The sequence below is a fragment of the Mirounga angustirostris genome, unplaced genomic scaffold, assembly GCF_029215605.1.
Source record: "Mirounga angustirostris isolate CCGP_5_RB_7025 unplaced genomic scaffold, mMirAng1.0.hap1 SCAF_7, whole genome shotgun sequence".
In the NCBI taxonomy this organism is placed as follows: domain Eukaryota; kingdom Metazoa; phylum Chordata; class Mammalia; order Carnivora; family Phocidae; genus Mirounga; species Mirounga angustirostris.
In genome coordinates this window covers 87,088,946-87,094,945 of record NW_026991715.1, presented here as the reverse complement: position 1 = coordinate 87,094,945, position 6,000 = coordinate 87,088,946, and positions in this window count along the sequence as shown.

The window sequence follows — 6,000 nt, the reverse complement described above, 5'->3', positions numbered from 1 at the left end:
CATTATTATGATGGAGATTACAGTTTTGTTGAAACAATAATAAACATAGTTGTTAAATAAGAAACACCTGTTACCTGCCAAAAGATATGATAAAGGTGATTATTTCTGTAAGACTTCAAAGGAGGAAAGAAGACTTGGCTATGCAGAAGGCTGGCCAGAAGTTCCTTGTGCATGCGATGATGTCTCATTCACTCTTCTCTCCTGCTATATCAGGGCACTTAGCATAGAAAATGTGCTCAAGGAACCTTGGGCCTTGGTGTGCCTTAGGATTTGAGTTAGGAATCCCAGAGATAGGATTTGTAGGTAAGATGAGAGGTTACAATCTTGGAGCAGAGACCAAGCAGAGATGCAAAGACAGAAATGGGAGCCCCCCAGGTGCCGTGATTATGTGAGCGGTCAGAGGTAGCCCGGGAAGAGATGGCAAGCCCCTGGGCAGGCATAAGCACGTGGATGGGTAGTAGGAACCAATTTTAAGGGCATTGGGTGGTTAATGAAAGCAACTGAGCAGGGAAACAATGTCAATAAAAGGATAGTTACAAAGAGTAAGGGCTATAGGGAAAACCTATTATTCATTTGTGAGATAATGAGAACTTAAACTCCAGAGGTCAAAAGGAGATTGAAAAGGGGAACACTTTCAATACTGCAGGTTATTTACAGACACGATTTCATTTGAACTTCAGTGAGATAGGCCTCATTTTCATTTCACAGGGGAGGAAACTGAGGCTGAGAGAGACGATTAGTATGCCATGGAACCAGAATTCAAAGCCAGGTGATCCAGGCTCCAAGCCATGATCTTTTTGATAGGCTTTGATAATTGATTGACTATGAAATATCTGGGGAGAAATTGAAGATAATTTCAAATTGATTGCCTATGTTTGGGAAAATGCTAACATTATTAAGAGGAGGGAACCAATTTGCAAAATAGAATGAATTTAGCTTTCAATATATTGAATTTGAGGCAATAGTGAGGAACACAAGTGCCAAAGTGCATGAAATAATTAGAGATATGTGTTTGGAGTTTAGAGAAAAATCAGGGCTAAAGAAGAATGTTGAGAAGTCAACTGAAACAATGGTAGTGCATGATATATATGTCCTTGGCACAAAAAAGTAAGGCCTTAGAAGAGTCAGGAAAATTCTAAGATGAGGTTTAGAAATTGGAGCCAGTGACAGGGACAAAAGATGGAATGAAAAAGTAACAAATAAGATAAGGAATGTGCAAGTCATATATACATTTTTTGAAAGTAGGGTCTATCAAGTGCCACAGAGCTGAGTTTCAGGTACATATTTGTATAGGTAATGTGTAGCTAGAAAGAAGGAGATGATGAATGGAAGAGGCAGGTGACATAGGAGAAATAGACAAGTCTGGGATTGAGAAGATCTGGGTTACAGCACCAGCTCTGTTATTCTGTGACCTTTGTAAAGTCACTAAACATCTCAAGGACCCAATTTACACATTTGTGAAATGAGAGTTTTAGTCAAGATGATTTCCAAAGGTCACTCTGTGTTGAAATTCTAAGCTAAAAAGGAATGTTTCAAAATATATAGACAAGGTTGGGTACACAATTTTATAATTCATTTATTCATTCAACATCTACTATGTCTGTGTAATTTATTATGTCTATGTCTATGTATGTGTAGTGAGAGTGGGGGGAGGAAATATGGTGTCTAGTATAAAGTTAGAGAACTTAAGAGATGCTCACATAGAACTACAAGGTAGAAAGTCCATCTGTTACAGAAAGAATTAGGAGGCTATGGATGCTCAAAGAGAAAGGGAGAAGATGTTTCCAACGGTGTGGATTTGGGAGGATCTCCCAAAGAGTTCTTCCATTGTAGACCCAGGACAGATTAAGCTGAGAAGTAATTCATCAATTAGAACAGTGGTGTCCTTTGGTCCTTCTGTTGGATGTCACTATTTAAAGCAAGGCGAACTTTGGCCTGGTGACCAGCCAAGGAGGCAAGAATTGAGCAAGTCCTGGGCCCAATCCTAGCTCTTCTTACTATGTTTCATCTCTGTTAGACAAAGCTTTTAACCTCCCAGCTACAGTTCCTACATTTATAAAATGAGGATACTGTAAACCTATTTTATGAGTTGCTGTAGGGAATTAATGAGATAACACATTTAAGTTATTAATGATCTGGCCATTATATAAGTGCTTGAAAATGTAAGCTATTATTCTTTTCCTGAAGAGCAGATATTATTAGAGCATCTTTGAGGGGTCCCATTATGGTGGGACACTGAACTAGATATAAGACTAGGTTTGATTTCTGGCTTTAGTTAGTTGCTTTACTTTGTGGACTGGCTGTGTTGGAGCACCCCTTTAATCCCTAGCCAGGTCCTTTACAACTCTGCCTCACCCTTCCTTCCTGCTTGCACTGAGCTTAAAGATCAGCTAGTGGTTAACGCTGAGGTTCTTCTCAGTTCTCTTCTGAGCATGCATCCTGTCCCGAGCATGTGCGTGGCTTTCTAAATTCCCTAATACACATGATGACTTTTGAATACCGATTCCCCAAAGCAACTCCTCTCTTCCTGGCTTTTCCTCCCTGGCTTTAGATGGGCTCTTGCATGTCCTGACCGTCATTCTTTGCCCTAAGTGGCTGAGGTTTTTCTGATCATCTTACAATGTATTCAAGCAATGCCTACCATTTTTCTGGCCTGAGTGGAGCTCCAGTTAGGGAAAACAGATGAGCACTTTGCATTAGTTTTTCAGGTAGCCCCTAGAGAGGTTAGTACACATAAACACACTCACTTGCAAATAATGTCTCCTCTATTCCTTCCAGAGCCAAGGACCATGTCCTACAATGGCACGTGGAATACCACAGATGCCAGGAAGGCAGCTGGGCAAAAGGCAAGTAAAAACCCCACGAAGTTTTCCTACCATTAAGTTGCCTTTTTTCTTGATTCTGCATTCACTTGGTTGCTGTAAACTTGTTTTCTAGAGTTCTGACAAAGTTGGTTCTGACTTTCTGGTTGTTTTTTTCTAAGTTTCTATGGACAGACAGAAGTTTGGAACTGCCTAATTGCCATCTTCCTGTCATCATTCCCCTAGTTACTTAACACTGGACAAGTCACAACCTCCCTGTTACCTGTTTCTTCCCTAAACAAAACTACTCAGAAAATGCCTGAGGGCTGTTGTAAGGAGCAAATACGGGAATGTGGAAGACTTTTACAAAATATAATGCACATGAAACCTTATTTTAGAAAGTAGGTGACTTGTTTTGTGAGCCACATCACAGTTACATCAGAAGGACTGTTTTAAATGGTGGGGGAAAAAAGTTTAACTTCATATATATTTCCTGATCTTCATTTCTACCTACAAAAATACAACATCTCTTTTACCAGGAGCCCCTGTAGTCCTCTAGCATAAAAAATACTTGCTTTTATTTCAACATTTTATTGAACCTTTTCATATTACACAATTTGCTGAAAACATTTAAAATACTAGACAAAAACAACTTAAAAACACACACAAACACCTCTTGTAGCTGAGGTAATATTGTGTAAGACTCATAGTATCACAAGTTTTGTTACTCTGCTATACAACTTGGTATCTCATTAATGATACTCAGGGACTCAAAAGAAAGACATTACACACCCAGTTTATATTAGAGAGAGCAAGAGAACTGTGCAATTATTTGAAAGAGAAGAGAAAACAGAGATGCCGAAGTATCACTCAAATTCTAATGCAATGTGAGTTGCCACCAAGGGGATTTTATTTGCTTACATATTATTGAAAATAATTAATTCAAACCTGTCTTTTTACGAGCTGGCAGAGTAGTCTTTCATGTTCCAAAAGCTCAAGCAATCAAACTTGAGGGCAAATATCCTCCACAATCTCAGTTGCAAAGAACAAAAGCAGTGTGTTTTATTTTCTGAGCAGGTATATGAATACACAGAAATATTGAAGCATTCGTGCCGAGTCAGTGAAGTGAATGCTTTGTGCAGTTGTAACAAAGCCTGTACTAAAAAGACAGCTGTGAGTAGTCTGGCATGTTTGCAAAAGTGAGCGAGATTTCTTTACTCTCCAGTTGTTCCTGAAAACATTGGCTGAGTTATCAGATCCCCCAAACCTTGGTCATTTTGAAATCAGTTTGTTTTTACTGTTTCATATATATAACATCTAGTGCTGGGAGTTTGGAGGCTTCAATAAATTTTAAAATCCTAGGGGTTATATTTTCAAGGGCTCATAAATAGAGAAGGGTAGCTCAGGGAAAAGAAATTTTTGTGCAAATGTACTAAATAAATTCATAAATTCACTTAACATACTTAGTATTTACCAGGTTTTTCAGTTTTTAACTCAATCACTTTCATACTGACTCAGATGAAAGAAATCCTACAATGTAGGGGCGCCTGGGTGGCTCAGTCGTTAAGCGTCTGCCTTTGGCTCAGGTCATGATCCCAGGGTCCTGGGATCGAGCCCCACATTGAGCCCCACATCGAGCCCCACATCGGGCTCCCAGCTCAGCGGGGAGCCTGCTTCTCCCTCTCCCATTCCCCCTGCTTGTATTCCCTCTCTCTCTGTCTCTCTCTCTGTCAAATAAATAAATAAAATCTTTAAAAAAAAAAAAAAAAGAAATCCTACAATGTAAAGCGACAAATCACACTTCAGCCCCATGGCCAAAAGCTGGCTTATGTAAGGGGACCATTGGGCCTGTGGAACATTTTAATAGAATCTTATTCATGATACTATTAATCATACTGAATTAAAAATATTCTGAGCTATTATCACCTTAAAAAACGTAGCCAATGGATATTTGACTTTGGCACATATATGCTAAGGAACTAGAGCAATTTTTAAAAGGGAGAGTGTGCCTAATATGCATTACACTTATTCCTTTCTAAATTCATTTAAGTATATTTGGCCAGCATCTAAGTTCTTGAATCTTAAGGATTTTTATACTTCAACTAATTTGGAATGGCAGTAAAGAATAATTAGTATTTTACTTGCCACACTCCAATTTTAATATTAATTTGTATTCTGTCTCTGAAGAGACAAAAGACCAACCTTACTTGTGTGTGGTTCAGACTATCCATCTTGTAATGATTCTATAATGAGACAGATTTATATAATTGAATCTTTAAACTAATTTTTGTCAAAAATCTTGAAATAACTGATTTTTAACTACATGATGGATCTCATGGATTTTCATTAGTAAATACTTGATTCCATTCAGATTCTGTTTTTCTAGAAATTTTCTGAAACTTGAAATTTTCTGAAGTTTACTCTTATTTGAAACAATCTTTGGTTATAATAAAAATGATTGGAAGTTGGACAGATTATAAACATCTAAAAATTTACTTAGCAGTTCAAAAGCATTGAAAACAACTTATGCGTAGGGCAAAGTAAACCATGATCTAAAAGATTAACCAGAAAATACATGTGACCAGTGGTGTTTATTTTCCCCTCTTTGTGGAATTTAAAAATGGAAAACGTGTATTTTAGTGATTTTTAAAAACCACACACATACCACCCGAGATCATAGACAGAGTTGCTATTTACGTATGGTTTGACACCTTTTAGATACCATCTTTTGGTTCTAAAACTATTAATCACAAAAAGTGACTGTTCCGCTGACATTTAGCAGGTAAATCTCAGTTTTAGGATGGACAGCACTGGTGCAAGATCACTGCACTTCAGTGTGCTAAATGGTTTGTAACAAAACTGTGATCACTCCTGTGAGGAAATGAAATTCTAGTAAGTTTAATGATGGAGCAGTCAAATACTTATTAGTTTATTACACAAAGAACCTCACCCACCAACTTCAACTTAGGAACAGGCAGAATTTTTTTTTTTTTTTAAAGATTTTATTTATTTATTTGAGAGAGAGTGAGAGAGACAAAGAGCACAGGAGGGGGGAGCGGGAGAGGGAGAAGCAGGCTCCCCGCCGAGCAGGTAGCCCGATGCGGGACTCGATCCCGGGACTCCAGGATCATGACCTGAGCTGAAGGCAGTCGCTTAACCAACTGAGCCACCCAGGCGCCCCAGAATTTTTTTTTTTTTA